This window comes from Triplophysa rosa, linkage group LG5 (assembly GCF_024868665.1).
Source record: "Triplophysa rosa linkage group LG5, Trosa_1v2, whole genome shotgun sequence".
Taxonomy (NCBI): Eukaryota; Metazoa; Chordata; class Actinopteri; order Cypriniformes; family Nemacheilidae; genus Triplophysa; species Triplophysa rosa.
The window spans coordinates 23,070,015-23,089,508 of record NC_079894.1 but is presented as its reverse complement, the minus strand read 5'-3'; the positions used below and the strand labels follow the sequence as shown (position 1 = coordinate 23,089,508).

The window sequence follows — 19,494 nt, the reverse complement described above, 5'->3', positions numbered from 1 at the left end:
TACATTAAGATAAATTCCCCTAAAGGGCTTAAAAAAACCACTGGAGATCTTTGTATTACTCATGCGGCTTTTGTGAACCAAGAGCTAAAGAAAAAATATGGGGTTATTTGGAGTCATGCAAAATAGGAAAGTCACACCTGAACATAGAGCGCAGACAGGAAGTTTGCTTTTTAAACAGGAAATGAAAAGCATGCGCTGACAAAGACCCCTGTTAGCAGCTTTATCGACTTTTTCAGTGTGGATTATTACACAATGGCCCTGTTTGGTTCCTTACATAGCTCTCGAATCTCTGTTAACAAGAGTAAGGACATACAGAATGAGACTGGGTGAATTTTTCCATGCAAAAACATCTTAGTGTTTAACATCTCTCTCTCTCTCGGCTGAGCATCAGTATGTGTCAGGATGCTGTAAATTGCGCTGGCTGCTGTGTGTGAACTCGCTAGATTTTTGCTAGTCTGCACATCACTCGACTCGGCATAGCCTCAAAAAAACAACAACTTCAAACCACAGCTTCTCACTGTCCCTGTTATATTTTATATTTTATGACATTACCTGGACAGAGCTACTCGAAGCAAAACAATCTGTTCAATTATTCATAACATTTCTGTTTTTGTGAATATTTTGCGGTTTCTCAGAACATTCGAGTAAAGGTAAAAAAACACTTTAGTATAACCCGAAAGATTCAATATGTGACCTATCAGGACCTGAAATGAGAATCTGTAAGGACCTGTAATGAGGCTCAGGGTTCAGGACTGGACAAAGCCACCAAACTGTTGGGCTGAAAGTCACTGGTGACGTTTCGAACGGCCTTGATAGAAGCAGCATTGTGCTGCCCTACTTTTGCTGATTTATGGGAGGCATTCAGAGCAGTAGGCCTTGAGTTACCACATTCGCAGTTTCCAGCGCTGCCCTACATCAATGTTCAGAGCTGAGTCAAGAACCGCCATTCTAACAGAACTCAGTCTGAAAATACTCAAATCTGTCTGTACACGAATGTCAGAACAGTTCTTTAAGATTTGTGGGCATGTAATTAAGCAATACATAACCAATTGTAAGGGAAGTTGAATGCCAAAGATCAAATTTCAACAGTTTTGTTGGATTAGTGTGTTTAACCCTCTTGGTGTGTTTTGGGGCAGTGTGGCGGTTGTTTCCCAACACACGAAATCTACCAGCCAGCTCTAGAAACTTTGATGTCTTCATCACCCAGTGAACTTCCACTCATCTTTTATTCAGAACGATTGAATCCTGATGGTAGGAGTTTAGGAAAAGCCTTTCTATTTACTAAAGAACGGTCTAAAAAATCCACTACAAATCCCCTTTTTACACTTTTTCCTATTTAATCGTACATTTGTTACTTAAAGTTCACGAAAAAAATGAAAAGGCTTTAATCATTTCATCACCCTTATGCCATCACAATATACAACTTACTTTCTTCAGATGAACATACTTTTTTTTGTAAAAATGTTTGGCACTTTCAAGATATCTCGCCATATTTGAATTAGCGCTTTTGGATTTAGTTGCTAAATGAGTTCATAAAATGTAGCATTTTCCCTCACACATCTATTTTGAAGGCATTTCATAACCCACAGGAGTCATTTGGACTACTTTCATGATGGATGCTATTTGGCTTAGATATTTTTATGAAAACAATTGGTTTGACTGAAGAAAGAAAGCCATATACTGTGTATGATATGCTCTCTCATTTGTCTCAAGTTGCATTAAAACGTCTGCTGAATGAATAAATGTACATATACAGTACATCTGGAATGGCATGAGGGCGAATAAATTGTTCAGAATGATCAATCAGAATAAATTATGAGAATTTTCATTTTTGAATGAACTATTCCTTTGAAGGGGTGTTATGGTTTCAAACAGGTTTATTAGCAAAATACATTTCTGAAGCAAATGTCTGCTTGTGAAAAATGTACCGCAATGATGCTGGGTGGTTTCAAGTGTATCACTATGTGGTTGCTAGGTGGTGACTAAGGTGTTGTACAGTAGATGATTATTTACTAGCCAAATCTCTGTAAAAATCTACGTTCTGCAAAATTAAAAAGTCTCTGTTCTCTAGGTATGATTAGCATCATATGTATAAAATGAACTCCAACGCCTCGAGAAAAGAAAAAAACCCTCAATAAGATGCACAGTTTGAAATATCACTCATTCCTGTGGGAAGAATTATTTTCAGTTGAATACCTTTGTTTAAAACTCTGAACTATGTACAATAATAACAGTGGTGCTTATTTTAGGTTAGCTGTTAATAATTCGTATTTGATATCAACACATATTTAGTCTGTAGCAAGGTCTTAGACACTTATTACCATCTTTAGCAGACAGTTGTTTATAAGAAAAATGTATTACCAGCTTCCTTCCAAAGTATTTTTGCAAACGTGCCATTACCAGCTACGCTAAATAATATTTTACATTTCATCCAATTAAGCATGTTAAAAACACTTCACAATTTCTGCTTCACCTATACAGTTGCTAATTTAAACTTTTTTTAAACAGCGCAAAAAAACAGGAAGCTTATGAGCAACAACGAGTGAGAAGTTCTCCATTTGCAAAACAGCCTTGCAAAACCTAACAAATTCGAATGCCGTTTGACCTAATGTGTGTTAGGCAAGAAGCATTTCACTTCACATTGAGAGAAACAGGAAAACTAAGTTCAGCTCAATATGACTTAACAGGACGACTACTTCGCACCCTCCCGCCAAATATTATCACCAGCTACAGATGTATCGCAGTAAACAAAACCACAATTCAAAGAAGCAGTTCGACATCACAATTCCTCTCCCAGGTATCAGGAAGAAAGGAATTTATTGTTATTATAATGCTGTTATAAAGAAATAAATAGTCTTTCGATGCCCTGCTGCGGTTCACAAGGCCAATGGCGTTTGGCAGCCGATTCACATCACTGATTCTTCAGCTTGGCTTTGAATACAAACAAATAAGTTGTGGTGAAACAGAGAACGATCCATAGCTGTTAAGACTCTACACAGACAAACACCTCATAAAATAAAATGAACAAAGTGGCAAAAACATGTATGTAAAAAGCATGTAAATGGTTTGTGTACCGGAAACTACATGTTCACAAAGAGACAAAGAGACTGAAACTTATGCATCTCAGAATACGTGCTATAAAAATGTTATTTTGCAATAGTAAACAGTATTCAACAAAAATAAGATTTAACTGTATTACTAATGGTAGTAGGTACTATTAAAATGTACAACATATCTGCGGTTATAAACCATAAAATCAACAATCTTTAAAATTGCCCCCTGTATTATTTTCATTGACACTGTAAGTGTATGCAACCACAGGTACATCATCAGTTTTCATCCATAAATTTAAAATATATTTTTAGTATGTATGCAAGATTATATATCCAACTAATTTAAAGATTTTTGATTCTCTACAAAGTCAGTGAAATGTTTATTTCTTCACAACATCCAAATTTCCTGCACATGAAAAGTAAAAAAACATCTAAATTTGGTTAACAAACGGCAAACAACCCACAAATAAAAATAACCAAATCAACAAGTCCGCATCACGCAGTGCAACTTTTAGCTTTTCTAATACAATCTAAAGAATTAGTAAATACTTAATTACATGACATACACAATACCAGTCAAGAAATTTCCCCCGAGTCATTTATTTAAGAGCAAGGACGTACTAAGCAGAATATATTTGGTAAACGTGTGCATTTTAGCCTGTTTGCGTTAAGTTCGTTCTTACCCGCGCGTGGTGCAAGAGCTGTATCTCCACTGAGAGCGAGACAGGAACTCACACATGGGTCACCAGGCAATGTGGCTCACCGCAATGCACTCTGGGTCAGATGTTACCATACGCCCAAACTGTGTTGCAGTGCATGACCAAACATAGAACAGAAAGATGCAAAACTGCATTAAGAGGCTTACGTGCGCGTGTGTTTATGGTTTCAATGTGTGATCACATGATAAAGCCCAGACATGCAACTGTGTGAGTGTGTTCGGCGATCATTCTCTCTATCACCATGGAAACCTGTTTTTATCTTATTTGCATCTGGGTGTATGAGCCGCAGAGAGCTGTGTCATTTTCACCCCATAAAATGCCCCTGTCAGAGACTTCTGAAGTCTGGCACCACATGCACACTTGATTCACACACGTTTCCCATGGCGAAAACATTGCGTAATCTCCAAACTGATCAGAAACTCATACTAATATACTGCACTTATGTAAAAGCACCAAAAAGAGGAAACAGCTGTCATACACTGTTAAGATAACATAGCATAGCTTCTTGCAACAGAAGACGGTTTTGTTTGCTGTATGTGTGTGAGACCTGCTGGAAAATTCATCTTAAAATGGTAGCTGTCTTCGACCAGAGCCATTGAGAGAGAGTCGCGCCAACTCCGTAGACGCCAACGGAACCGTTTTTTTCACAGCAATGGCGGTTCATGGAGCCTTTCAATACTTCCCGGAAATTACTAGCAACGCATTGAGCTGCTGCAAAACAGACCGAGAGGTGAACTTTTAACCCATTTAAAGACAAGTCATTTAATGAATAAAAAAATGAAAGAAATAAAGAATTAAAAGAGAAAACGTTACTTGAATCCTGGAACTTTCTGAAGGCTCCATTCATCACGTAACACGGGAAAAAATGTAACATCCGTTGTCGCAACTCTCCCTCTCAACGGCTCCGTCTTCAACCAAAAAGAAATCTCATAAGCTTCCACATTCAAAAAATAAATAAACAAAACCTCGACTTATAGGTAGTTTGTCACTGGTCCAAGATTGTATACCAACAAAACAACATAGTTGGTTGCCAGAATTTTCAAGCAGGGAATGAAACTGCGTTTGCATTTGAATAAGTGTGCATGCACTTGTGTGTGTGTGTGTGTGTGTGTGTGTGTGTGTGTGCGTGCGTGCGTGCGTGCGTGCGTGCGTGCGTGCGTGCGTGTGTGTGTGCATATGTGTGTCAGAGGTTACTTGAGGTCTGCAGTTTAGTCATGCCAGGTGTGTTAGCTCAGACTTTCCACATGACTGAGTTGATCTTAGAATTTGTCTTCTAGAATCACTCACCTGCTACAAAAACACACACATCTATCTCACTTACTTAACCCCTCGTGAGTTTTTACACCTCTGAGAGAAACACATGTCAAGGTAAAGATTTAAAATGGGGTTTTAAAACCATTTAAGTTCCATAATATGACACTTTCTAAGTCAAACAGGTTCTTCAATGAAAAAAAAGAGACATTCATATTTTATACATCTGAAATCAATTAGGTCGTGCAATGTGGCTACTTTTTACCTGAGAATGTAAATATAAGCTTGCAGTCGTTTACAAGAGGTATGAACTTATGAAATATCTCCGGTATCTAATTTAAGGATTTTTTTTGCGTGTCACCATGCTGGCCAGGCTGCATTACTGTACATCCTACAGTAGTCTAAAACAAAGTACAAACAGCTATTTGGCTCCTGGTAAACATTAACCATTAACGGACTTGGTCACATCAGCCAAAAGGAAAGGTATTTTAGATGCTGGGCAATTCGGTGTCATTCGAGTTAAGATAACAAAAACAAATATTTCTTTCTTTGGAATGACATGCACAGAAGAATACGACCAAGAATAAGTTTTCAGAAAGTAAATCAATTTTGATATCAGTTTGAAAGAAACAGTTCCTGTGAAGCCACAAAAAAACGTATAAAAGTTCTCGTGAGGCCGTAAGAGAAGCATTTTACACCTCATAAAAATGTAACATCAAGAAATCAGGAAAGCCAACTGGAAAGGTTCCTTATAAAAAGGTTCTTCATTTGTGGACCTTTTGAAGAACCTTCCATTTTTAGAGTAACAAAGAGGCACAGAGAGAAATGGAAAATGTGGCATGGAATGGAAAACTACACTTAAAGAAAAATGCAACAGAGAGAAAGAGACTGTCCAACATACAATGGTTCGAGACCTGATTTCGAACCTCTGCCTGCTCACTTCTAACTTGGCACATCGAATGTCAGGATGCCAAATATCCTCAGCCTGTGAAATACCCAATCCAATCACTCTCTCGAGTCACCAAAAGGAAGTCGGCGTCGAGCCCTCCGAGCAATAACGCATAACGCACAAGCAAAGTCTGCGGTCTTACCTGACTTCAGTCCTCTCTGCTGTCTGCCGGCAGGAAGCTCGTTCGGTGCGTCCCTATTTACAGTCCCCTGGCACTGCAGCACGACTCACAGCTGGTGCATTCCTGCCTCAGCTGATCGAGAGAGGAGAGATAGAGGAGAAAAGAGGAAAGGAGAGGAGATGAGAGACAGTTAAGGAGAACGAAGAAAGAGGTAGAAAGAGAGAGAGAGAGAGAGAGAGAGAGAGAGACCACAGGGTAAGAACATACTGTACAAATCATCTATTATAGTGAACGTGGGGTCAGCAGATCCTGATCAGCCAATCAGAGTCTCGATCTATAAAAGCACAAGGTAATCGCATAATGTTTGTTATTATTTCATTGTTTGTCGGTAATCTACATTAACAGAAGCATTATGATACATCAGCAGATATTTAGGTCTTGGTGGTGACACCTAAGCAGTAATAAAAAGTCAATTTTCTTCTCTTAATGTCTTCAAGTTATCACTCAAATACAATTAAAGATCCTACGTGGAATTTCGTGGAGCTTTGAGGCTATCGAATGACTAAGAAAAGTTGACAAAAACGTATTCAAATGTGTCTTTATCCTCCAGGAAAATGCACTAAAATACTGCGATCATCATCTTGTTTGTGTCAAAGTATACATGTTTCTGTCTAATAAAAATTCTCCAGAATGAAAGTATAGCACCTCCCCAATATTTATAAACACCTACAATAAGATAAGTTGGCTAGCAATAACAAGTGTTTGTGTTTGCAAAAGTCTTTATTAACCATTGCAATATGTTTTATGTTGATAAACAAAAACACATTACTGCATAAAATCACAATGTGCTTCTTTCTAAATAGTTTCCAGAGCTGATTGAATGTTGAATTATCATAAAACAAAATCCTCAGAGCTCCAGATGGCCGACTGACGCATCTCAGCTGTTAGGATGCATTTGATTATGAATATAATCCCGTGTAAATATAAAAATGGATTAGACGGGAGAAAGAGAGTCAGTGAGAAGTGATTTCAGACAACACTAAGCTGTCTTGAGGATATGCTTTTCCCCCTTTCTTTTCATTCAAACATAATCATATTCTTCATGCTCCACTGTTTTCACACGACCACCCCTCTTTCTTCTTAAAATGATGATTGTCTTAACTATGCAATTAGGAAATAATGCAATTTGTGCTCAGGCAATCAGATTAGGGGCAGTCAGACTGAATGATAAATATACTGTACACTATCATTTCTGTTCTCAGCGGTCTACATTTACGAAAGCATAAATACACTGTTGTGTAGGATGAGACGTTATGCAAATTGACAAGTCTGGTCAGTGAGAACGTTTTGTATTCAAATGTGTGAATGAATGTGGATCTTGTCTTCCTTTGTGATAGTGTTAAAATGATAAATAGAGGATGATATGATATTATACTTTATTGTCAGACAAGTCTACGCCATGTACCAGCGTCTTCACGTCATCACATATATTTCCATTACAGTTCCATCCTAAACCCTCGATTTTTTACTTGATATCTTGTTCAACTCTAATATTGCTTGGTGTACAAATGAGTGTTTAAACCTCAGTCTGTTAAACCTGGGCACTCTGTATCTCCTATTTGATGGTAATAGTTCAAATTCCCTATGTAGGACATGATTAGAATTAGAGACTACGTTGTTTGCTAGTCTTACCAAGTTGTTATGATAAGCTGAATGATATAACTTTTCTAAGGGCTGAGCAACACTTTTTGAACAGATCTTAATTTGAGTGAACAACTTGGTTCGTAACATCACAGATAAACTTTTATACCATGTAGAATTCAGGGTTGTACAAAATTCAGAACTGAATTGAATTCAATTCTTGAATTTGAATTGAGATTGCAAACATGAAGCTGAATTGCAATTCAAATTCAAATTGCAGGAAGTAGAATTATGGAATTCCATAAAATTCAAAGAAATTCATGATACATAATTAAGGTGTATTTAACTATGAAGCTTTACAGCATATATTACATATGATTACAACATGAATTTCATACAGATATTATTGTATGGACTTTATGTACACAATACTTTTTTATAGTAAATAGGCCTATTTTTTTACCACACATTAACATTAAAAACATACTCTATAAAACAGATCATTAAAATTGTAATAACTTTCAAATTGTGGAAAAATGATAGGATAGCACTTCATTTCCCAGAATACCTTGCTGTATCCAAGTCTTCAAAATGGTTGACCAAACATTTAGGACATTTTGTTTCGAGTTCACTCTAGTGAAATAAGCTAATTGAGGGACAGAGCTGTTTTGTACTTTAGTTTTTTGTAATTACAGCAATATGCAAAATGATAACACACGTAAAAGGACATCTGTGCTCGTTCATTTTGGTGAGCCAATTCCCACAACACATGGAAACCACAGAGCAATCTGCAATGAGGAACTGTTGACCATTAGATGTAACAACATTACCCTGTAAAGTACTTTAATAAATGATAATTGCATTTACCAAAACATTGTTTCATTTGATTACTTTGAAATGAAGATAATGCTAATTATTCAACATTAAGGGAATGTATGCTTAATGTTAGTGTCTGTACTTCCATTAGGAAGAAAAATGTATGTTAAAAGTATCACATTCTCACTGATATGTGATAGAATGAATTTCTCTGAACTGCAATGAATTCAATTCCACTTCCTGTAATTCCAATTCAATTCAACATCCTGTAGGGTGGAGTCAATTCAAATTCAAATTCATTCATTTAATTGAATTAAATTCTGAAATTCTGAATTTTGCACAGCCCTGGTAGAATTACAGTATTGCAGCATGCTCATAATCACAGATCTAAAGAATAGCAAGAGAATCTGTCTTCTTACTCCAAAGGACTTAAGATGTCGAAGGAAGTAGATTCTTTGCCTTGTTCTGTTGCAGAGAGTCTCAATATGATCTTTCCAGGATAGTTGATAATCAATCATTACCCCTAAGTACTGTTTTAACCTGTTTAATTCTTTCCTTCTGAATAACAATTTGTGATGGGTGAATATCGGACATAGAGCCAAAAATGATCTCTTCAGTTTTACTGGTGTTGATGAAAGGTTAATTTCTTTCACACCAGTCTACCAGTTTAGACACGCCTTGTTGATGTAACCCATTAATGTCTGAATCATTCCACACAGATATAAACACCGTGTCATCAGAATATTTCAAAACATATTGATGTTCAGTTTCAGTTCAAAAATCATCTGCAAGGTGAAAAGTATGGCGGAACTGACACAACCCTGAGTTACTCCTACATTTGTTATTATATCGGAAGACTTGGTTTTGTTCACTATAACTCTTTGGACTCTATTGGTAAGGAATGACATATACCAGTAAATCAAAAGATAGTAGTGGAGGAATCACTATATACAGACCCCAACACACACTATTCCCATCCCGAGGTAGGGAGAGATTACGCCAGGCCCAGATGAACATCATATGCTCATCCCTAACTAGAGATTACGCCAGCTCCATCTGAACATCCCGTGTCATCCTCCTGCGAGAGCCTGCGGACTGACTGACCATCCCAGCTCCATCTCAGGCAATTCCATCACCACCGAAGAGCAAAGTGACCATCTGACCATACCAGGAATGAATTCCACCCCCAACTAAGAGCAAAGACGGACTACTTGTCACATTAATGTTAAATTTATAATACTTAATATTTAATGCTAAACTTACATCACATGACAGCAGTTTGAAGTTATTAGCTGCACTCAGTTACATTATGCCATTAATATTTTCCCTGCTTATAACATTCCTCTGTTGTCTGATATCGATCACAAAATAAGACCAAATTAGACCTAAACAGTTTCAACAAATGAAATTTCCTAAATCACAACTAATAAGATCTCCCTATTTTTCGTAAACATTTACTGAGTAACTTTTAATCAAAGTCAGTGAGTGCAGCTGTGACACGTCAGAGGAGACCTGGCCCTCCCGGCTGAGTCTGGTTTCTCCCGAGGTTTTTTCTCCATTTATTTATCGTTGGAGTTTGGGTTCCTCGCCACAGGGCCGTGTTGACTTGCTCACCGCAAGACTGCTTTTATTAGATATTATTTACTAGAATGATCTTGCTTGTTCTATAAACACCATGCACTGTGCTGTGTTTGACCTTTTCTGTGTTTTTATGTTTTTCTTATTTTCTCCTGTAAAGCTGCTTTGGAACAATGCACATTGTGAAAAGCGCTATATAAATAAAATTGAAATGAATTGAACATCAACAATATCTAATACAGAAGCATATAGACGGTTTCAGCAGCAACAAACAAATGTTATGGGGTCCAAACTTAACTTCCGGTAGACCGCCGCAAACTGTTGAGTAGTTAAATTTAATACAATGAATATACAATGAAATATGAGTATAAACTAATATTAAAGGGATAGTTCAGCCAACTCACCCTCAAGGCATCCTAGGTGTATATGACCTCTGAATGCAGTCAGAGACTCTGAGTTATGATACCATTTATCTTGGCTCTTCAAAGCCTTATTATGAAATTGAATGCTCCAAAAAGTGTAACCATCAATCCAAAACTGCTCCACACGGCTCCATGGGGTTAATAAAGGCACCGAATCGATGCGTTTGTTTAAGAGAAATATTTACAACTTGTAGGGTGGGTTGCACCAACAAGGATTAAAGTAAACAGAGTTTAGAGCTAATCTAGGGTTTGTTGATTCTAGTTTTATTTTAATTCAAATTGCGAGAACACAGCACGTTTAACATTGTAAAGAAGTCAGAATGCATGACACACCGTTGCACCACCCCTTTAATCTCCGTTTAAAATTAAGTGGTGCAACGGTGTGTCATGCATTCTGACTTCTTTACAATGTTAAACGTGCTGTCTTCTCATGCTTAACATGGTCAACTTGTCAAAAAACGAGTTGGGCGTATTACGTAGTATTTCTGTGCTCGATACACTCCCCCAGCGATCGTACAGGTTTCGGAAAGTTTTTTTCGAACATATAAAACTGTTTCGTAACAATTTTTCTTAGTCCCTTATTGGACAATTCTCCCGGAAAAGCAAGTGGCACGCCCACGCGGCAGCAAGGAGAGCAGGAGAAGGAGCATGCGCAGACGTCACTTTCACTTGTGTGCAGGAGAGAGAGAGAGAGAGAGCATACGTTCGTGAAGTTCAGGTGTTTGTTTGTTCACTGCATTTGGGTGATGAATGTTATATAAACGCTGGATATAACGCTGGATTTGTAGATCGTTTGAAACATAGGAACATGGAGCATATTTCATGTATTGATCAAAACAAACCGTTACAAGGCCATTACATTATTCACTCATACGCCAAAGGACTTGCCACTTTGTAGCCTGGCAACCGTAAGATACAACATCACCATGAGCAAAAAACAAGAGGAAAAGAGAGAGAGAGATGAAGAGAGAGAGAATTCTCTCAGGCATTGAACATAATTATACCCTCTTTGAGCCAATCACATGACAGCATCTGAAAATAGCAAAGGGCCACGCCCAGGCTAAACCAACAGACGCCTTCTATTGGGATGTCATTATCTGCTTATAGGATTCGTGCACTAAAAGACGAGAGGGAAAGGGTGAGGAAAAGAGGAAAAACAAACTCTAGAGACCTGACTCATTGGAGGAAGTAGAAAGAGTAACTCAAAGACCAAAGGAGAGACAGAAAGACTTCGAGAAAAAAAAAAAGATGAATTTAGCATGACTTTTACAATCCACACACTTAATATATTTACAATGCATTTCTTAATGTATTTGGCTTAAATTATATATTCAATTTCAGATTTTCAAAGTTTCATGCTATACATATAAGAACAATTTAGCACCATTATTCATACTTAGTAACAGCAAGTTGTTTACCGACAACCAATAAACCGCTTTGCAATAAACAAAGCTTGACTTATTAAATATTCATGAAATTTGACGTACTGTTCAGCTTCAGCATCCTACACAGACCGTAAAACGCAAGACGGCGTACGCCTCACTATTTCACATTGATAAACTCAAAAGAGTTTCCGGCTTGGGTATAAACAATGTTGTTGATCATAACGTGAGCAATCTGGTTGTCGCGCCTCTCGGTCTCGGTGCACGAGGGACGAGAGGAAGAGAAGCAAAAACAACAGCCCACAAAATAGCTGAGTTAAAGACAGTCATTTGCGCAACCCACACACAGGCTTCATCACTCGGTGTCCAAATGCACCATGGGTTTAATAACGCAGTGACATCACCTGTGTGATCAGATGATGCAACGTGTGAAATTTCTGCTGTTATCATCCACGCCCCAGGGCCATGAGGTCAACCCACATAAAAGACCCATGTAAGGTCTAGTTTTAGCACTCTTGCGAATAAAGGTTCCAATTACACCGTTTACAAGGATTTAAAACCAGAACCGTATCATGTTCTACTTTAGTTTTAAGTTGAACTTTTAAATATGTACTTGCATTTTTTTTATTTGAAGAAGCCCTAGTATAACGTCAACAAACTCATAGGCTCACTTCATACAGTAAAAAATCCCAAAGGAAAATTTGAATGCACAGAGGTCTCTTGTCATGGCCAATGAGTCTTTTGTTTCACATTGACATCAACTTTGCTGCATCTGTTTTTTATAAAACTCTCTAGGGAAAAAGAAGACATAAATGAGGTGTCACTGCAAGAGAATGGAGCTATAAATATAATTTAATCTTGACTGATTCTGATGAGAAATGAGTTCGCAGGTCTGAGCAAACCTGAGCATTTGCGAGTTGTTCGATAAATTCAAGACACATGTGATACTAGGGTCTGTTAAAAATCTGTAAAACAGATGACTTCATTAAGTCTCATTTGTCTGCATTTAATCTCAATGCTGTCTAGAGAAACAACTGAGAATTTAAAGAGATCTCATTTATCATTTGTCACTCCTGTGGGTGGTTCTTGATAAAAATAGGGTTCTACCCTAAACTTAAGATGCTATAAAAACCCTGAAGAATCTTTATTTATACAGTAAGTGTAAAATCACCCTCGGGTTCTGTCTGGATTATATAAAAATGTCATTTTATTTTTCAACACAAAGTATTTATATACTGCCAGATGTGTTCATCTTACGTGAATGTATGAACTGTGGGTGTGTGGGGAGTTTTTATAATATGCCTACCTCATAACATGTTGTTTATCCAGAATGACTGGTATACGAGTATGTTGGCACGCATGCATTAGCAAACAAAATATCATCAAACCTAGTGGCCTCTGCAAAACAAATGATGTTTGAAAACTTTGCTTCCTTAAATCTTAAAAATGACTTTAACACAAGTTATCTGAAGCTCATTTAAATGGATTCATGAATTAGTTTCCCACACGTGTCCTAGCAAAGGAATGAAATTAAATGAATTAAGAACATGTTCCAGTGATGTCTAAAAAAAGTACCTTTAGTCTTAAAGCGACACTATAAGCGACTGTATTTAGAGACATTATTTTAAGGTAGAAAAACTACAGAGTGTTGCTTTAAAGGTATCCTTTAGACTCAGAGCAGCAAATCTATTGTTTGGCTTGAAAGTATGCTTTCATCTGTCTTTAAAATTTTGCGTTAACTAATGACATTTATCCATTTTAAGCACAGCTTTTGAGGCCTCTTTTTTTGTCTGGGATCTCAAACAGCTTCTGCAACCTAATGGCATCAACCATCTATACTGATCATAATCATTTTCATGTACTGTAATACTAGATGCATATCTTTTTTATTTTCACTGTAGTTTTACTGGTTAGCTTTCATGCAGCATGAGATGATTCTAAATTATGCTAAAGCTTTGTCAAGTAGTTACCCAGTAAAATCAAATGAAGTTCATTCTCATTACACTAAGAAAAGCGTGTTAGATTCGGTTGACTCAAACTGAATGCTGAGGTGGGTTTTAGGTCCGAGTTCTGTCTGATATTATTGCTCATTTGCAGAATCAAGTGGAGTGATGCAGCGAGCAGGCCGTCAATCAGACGAGACAACCTGACGACTGATAACGCTGACGAATGAACAAGCCTCACAAAAATAAAATCAGGCTTCCCTGTTCTGCAAAGAGCACAATTTTACATGGATCGAAGGCCGTGGGCTCAGCAGAAGAGGATCTGAGGGAGAGAGAGATGAGGTGCGAGGAACCATGCAGTCTGGTTCGTGACTGCTCTCTCTTTGATTCTGCCTCAAACATGATTGATTATTTGTGGAAAGTGTTGTTTAAATTCACAGATGGTCTTAGAGTTCAAGCAAGCTGGAACAGCCGCCTGGATCCCACATTGCACCCGTTTCTTATTCCAGGGCCATAAAACTTACTGTTGCTACGACCAAATAAAGTGAAATTCAAATAATCTTGTGTCTCTCTCATTTGCTTTCTCCAAGCTTAAGTAGTTTAATGCAACAATGCTTTTTCTTTTTCTTTTATGTAACATGATATATCATCTATTTTAAGCAACGGCACAAAGATCTAAGCTATTGTGTTGCATGAAGATCTAAAACTGCTTGCTAAAATCTACCACAGCAAATTTTACAATATCACAAACAATAAATTAAGTTTGTTCACTTTATATTTTGGTAAGATGCCCTTTTTGTCAAAGTGGTTAATTCATAGGCACAATAAAACCACTGTGTCTTTGTATTGACAACATGCGTGCAGATTTATGGCTTTATATGTGTTCCTATCCTAATCTTTCCTTGCAGGATACATCACCATACATTATTCTAAGGCAATTGTCTGGGTCCTTGCATACTGAGATGTAAATGTAAATGTAAATGTGAAAAACAACGTCAAATGATATTTTTTTAAATGGCATTAAATAGGGATGCACCGAATGTTCGGCCACCGAATATATTCGGCCGAAAATAGCAAAAAACGCATGTTCGGTATTCGGCCGAATATGTGAAATGGCCGAATAAACTTGACCGAACATGACTCGAGAAACGATCAACTAGCAACCAGCGCAGAGAGAGAGAGAGAGAGACGTGCGCTTTATTAATGCCGCAAACATTTTGGCAGTGTGTGTGTGGAGCATTTTAAGGTGTCAGAAAAAGACACAGCACGGGACTTGCCGCACGGAAGTAAATTTCCGAATGAAAGCGTCTTTACCGGTCGGTAACTTGTGTACTTCAGACGGGAGCGGGCTGTCTGACAGTAGCCCCGCCGCTCGCGACATCCTTTGACGTCATACAGTGGTCGCGCGCACACAGTTCCCTGTACTAAACAACTTGTCAAAGTATGTTCTGTGCATCCCGGCCACGAGTGCACCAGAGAACAGTCAGCTTCTGTGGGCGGAGTTTGGAGGAGAGACGTGACTGATATGGTTGTCAGTCAGCATCAGTCAGAATTGCTTGCGTTCGATGTTTTTTTTCTTAAAATCATTTTGCAACGTAGCCTATAATAATCCAACAGTTTTAGTTTATTCGTATTTTTAGTTTATAGGCCTAATGTGGAATGACACTTTTTAATGAACTGTTTTGTTGTAGGGGTACAGAGTAACTTACATTACATTCTTTTACCAGTCAGTTATAGGCCTAATTAATATAGGCTATTAAATGTTTTGTTTTAATGTATTTTGTTTTGCTCAATTTTATATTAAGTTGTATTGTATTTTATTGAAAAGCAAGACAAATTTTTAAAAGCAAATTTTGACTATTCAGTTTGTGCAATAGTGAAAAAATAGCTTAATAAATAGAAGAAATGCAAAAACCATATTCGGTGTTCGGTATTATTCGGCCTTCGGCCAAGTGTTTCACATCATGTTCGGCTTCGGCCAAGAATGTTAGATTCGGTGCATCCCTAGCATTAAAGCACTTAGGTTGCGAAAGACCAAATAAACAGCAATGTGCTGGTGCATTCCTTCATTAGCGTCCAATGTTGTTTGCTGCTGACCCCTGCATAGAAACGCTGATACACTCAAATGACTATATTTAGAATTTATAACCAATATTAAATTCCATCCCAGTTGCTTTCAACGTAACGTCTGAAAATAGTTCATAGTCACTATTAGCGTCATCGTGATGTGCATAAAACACATAAATAATCTTGGAAACACTCATTTCTCCAAAGGCAGACCATAATTAGGGACGTGATCATTTAAAACAGGACAGAAATCCTTATGAAATATAAATTATGAATGAGTTATAATGAATAACTGAGTGCATTTAATCTGTGTGTCCAGACTTTATCCATTTTGGTGATGATTTGTTTCATAAATGCACTTTTAGATACAGAAATGGAAAACATCTTTCGACAACGAAAACTAAGAGAATGTACTTTTTCCTCATAGTGCTAAAGTGAAACAATAACAGATTTGTCAGCCCGAGGGGACTGTCAAGAGATCAAAGATATTTCTTTGAGAGATATCATCAGGTTGATCTTTTTTCCTCCTGTAAACCCTGCGTAAACCCACGAGGTCTTTAAACTGTTTCTAAACTGATGAATTGTTCATAACTGTACATAATTGTGTGTCTACTGAGCATTTTCTAAAGAAAACAGATCTAATCTTCCACAAACAGAAAAGTAAGACGGCTGGTTACGCAGCAGGCCAAGCGCCACGACCAACTCCAAAAATACATGTAGCTGACCAATGTGCGTTTGTATATCTAGCAATGACCGCATGAAAATCCCCTTCTGCTGACACGTGTATCAGACAGTACAGACGCCCATGCAGCCACACCCCGATTGCCGCTTTGTCTTGTCTTGTCTCATTTGTGTCTTGAGCAACAACAATTTCACACCTGAACGTGAGGTTTCCGAAAGATCACACCAATGCACAAAGTGCTGCGCAAAATATGTTGAAGTTCATTATTAGCTAGAACAGCAAGCAGGTGTATCCGTTTCACCCACTTTCCCAAAAACTAAGTCGCTGTCTTTCTTAAAATGTTGCGTCAATCTCATATTATAAAGCAGATTTTGCATTGTTTCTGTGTTGCTCAAAACATTATTTGCTCTTTTAACTTAGCAATGTGTGTTGAACAACAAATGACTAACATACTTATCAAATAGCAAATGACTATTCAGACATTATTTGCTTGCCCTGCTTTGTTATTTCAACATATTTCTAGTTAAATGAACATGCACATTAAATTACAAAAACAATTTACTGACTACAGAGGTATTACCCTATAAATGGACTAACATCGCATGCTCCCTTAATGTTTTACATGGCAGATTGTACAAACAGCAACTTAAACAATCTTTAAAACTCAAAACTACGAGAGCCCTGACAGACTATCATCTGATCGTTAGACAAATAAAGTAAAATAATAGACACACAAAAGCCAACACCTAACATATATATCCCAGTAATGGTGTAAAAAAGGCAAGCACTAAATAATGTCCACATGTAAGATTGCTGAGAGTAACAAGAAACAACAACCGCACAAGTAAAACCAGCAACCAATAAACAGCAGTTCATATAATTTATTCATCGCAATGCATGTTGGGAACAATATTGTAGGTCTATCTACAGCATATGCTAAATTGTAAATGTCAAATTCATGTAACCGCATCACATTTACACAGCTCAACATTTATTTGATATTATACTTATAAAAGAAAGCAATTAAAAATAAAATGCACTTAAAATCTAGAAGTTATGAAATGATGCGTAATGATACAGTTCAGGGCTTACAGTACAATACAGCCACTGGGTTCTTTAATTAGGGTTAGTTTTAATTATTTAATTTAGCTTCACGCCGTTTTAGTAATGCAGCGGCAGGTAAAATGCTTACTATGTGTTAGGTTGTGCATAGAGGTGTTCAAGCAGAAGCTCAGATTCACCAGAGTAAATCAAATAAACTGCTTATGCATGTGTTAGTGGAAAAACTAGTTTTACGCCAACACATACCAAAGATGTAACATATATTTAATTATATCAAATAGCAGCCTAGTATTTAAGATGTCCCTTCAACTGCTTGGCAACGTTTGCATACTTGTCACACCAATAGCCATTAAACTACTACACTGCCACCTGCTGTTTGACATTGGCATCAGAATGCCATTTCTTAACCTGCAATGCACCTTTCTAAAATCTAAAGTATTATATATTTTGATAAATATAACTATTTATACTGGTGCTCGTTGTGGGTACTTACAAGTCCATTAATATACATTTAGGTAGTAAAGGCTTTGTTGTTTTATATCAATATGCAAATTAAGATAGCAATCATAATAAAGCAATCTCAATTTAGGCCACTTTAGAGTGAATGTATCAAAAGACGAGCTGTAAAAGGTTTAATGTGTAATTTGAGGAAACTAAATTCAACGATTAAACAAACTTTAGTCTGATGATCTCTGCCCTGCAAACAAGTCTAGCATCAACGACTATTCAAATGTTTCAGATTTGCATATTTATAGACCAGCAAGCATAGTGCAGAAATACATGTTTTAAGCACTGCATGACTCAAATGTTTATTGTATAGTGAATAAAAAAGCAGCTTGAGGTTGAAAAGGTTAGTTCACTCAGCAATTCCATTTTTTATTCAAAATACTTATGACAGTCTTTACTCTGGAACCCAAGAATGCAATACGATAAAATATAATAAAAATGAAATCCTAAAATCTTCCTTCAATGTGCAAAAGAAAAGAAAGTCGTATGGGTTTTTGAATAGCAGGTGGGTGAGAATTTTCATTTTTTATGAAAATGAATCAGCACTCGTCTACATATGAAAAAATATCAAATAATCAAAGACTCCTATGAGCCAAGTCACATATATCTCTGATAAAGGACACCACAACGGAGATGATGGGAGCTAAATAATTCCCAAACCTGCAGCCAATCCAAAACCAGAACATAACCTCTAAATAAAAAAATGGTTAAATGGTCCTGTCAACACTTAAATACTAGTTTCAGCACTTTTATACACGTATCAAATCGGTTGCTCTGCCCTTGTGATGCGACAATTGAATGAAATGAGCATGGTTGAGCCAGCAATGTTCTACCACAGACCTGACTCAAAATTGTCAGACCACATTATTGTGTTTTGAAACATGTGGAACATTGGGTGCAGTACTTACAAACAATCCAGCCTCCAGCATCCATTTCAAAGCAGATACAAGTGACCTGCAGGCTAAACAAATCGAGTTTATTTACTTGCATTTCGGCTGTCAACAACCATGTTGCATTTAAACAAGCAACATTCACAGAGGAATTTACCTGTCAAAACGAACATCATTCCTTTAATAAAAGTAATAAAGAAAAAAACAAACAGCTCCAAACAAAACAAAATACTCCCATGCAATTCTAAAGTATCATAATGTGACGTTTAAACTTCAAGTCATAAAGTTTATATGAAGATTTCCTTCAATCCATAAACACTTCCTCACCTCCGCTCTGCTGTTTACCACATGTCAACGCCAGCTGACCTCCGTTCTCGCGATAGTGGGTACGATACAGTACGCGCATGCTGC

At 37.2% G+C, this 19,494-nt stretch overlaps 1 protein-coding gene across 2 annotated transcripts in view; it reads right to left on the bottom strand.

Annotated features, from left to right (window-relative positions):
* The window catches only part of mbnl1 (muscleblind-like splicing regulator 1), a 66,930-nt gene extending 47,531 nt beyond the window's left edge, over window positions 1–19,399 (bottom strand). Inside the window, exons 1-3 of one of the 2 annotated variants that reach the window (XM_057334447.1) lie at window positions 19,241–19,399; window positions 19,102–19,154; window positions 6,115–6,225 (exon numbers count right to left, since the gene is read on the bottom strand). The gene's annotated coding sequence lies outside the window, so the exon portion shown is untranslated. Of the gene's footprint in view, window positions 1–3,736; window positions 3,870–6,114; window positions 6,226–19,101; window positions 19,155–19,240 lie in introns of those variants that run through there. The other variant, XM_057334449.1, reaches the window with a different exon arrangement.
* Window positions 19,400–19,494: the final 95 nt, after the last annotated feature.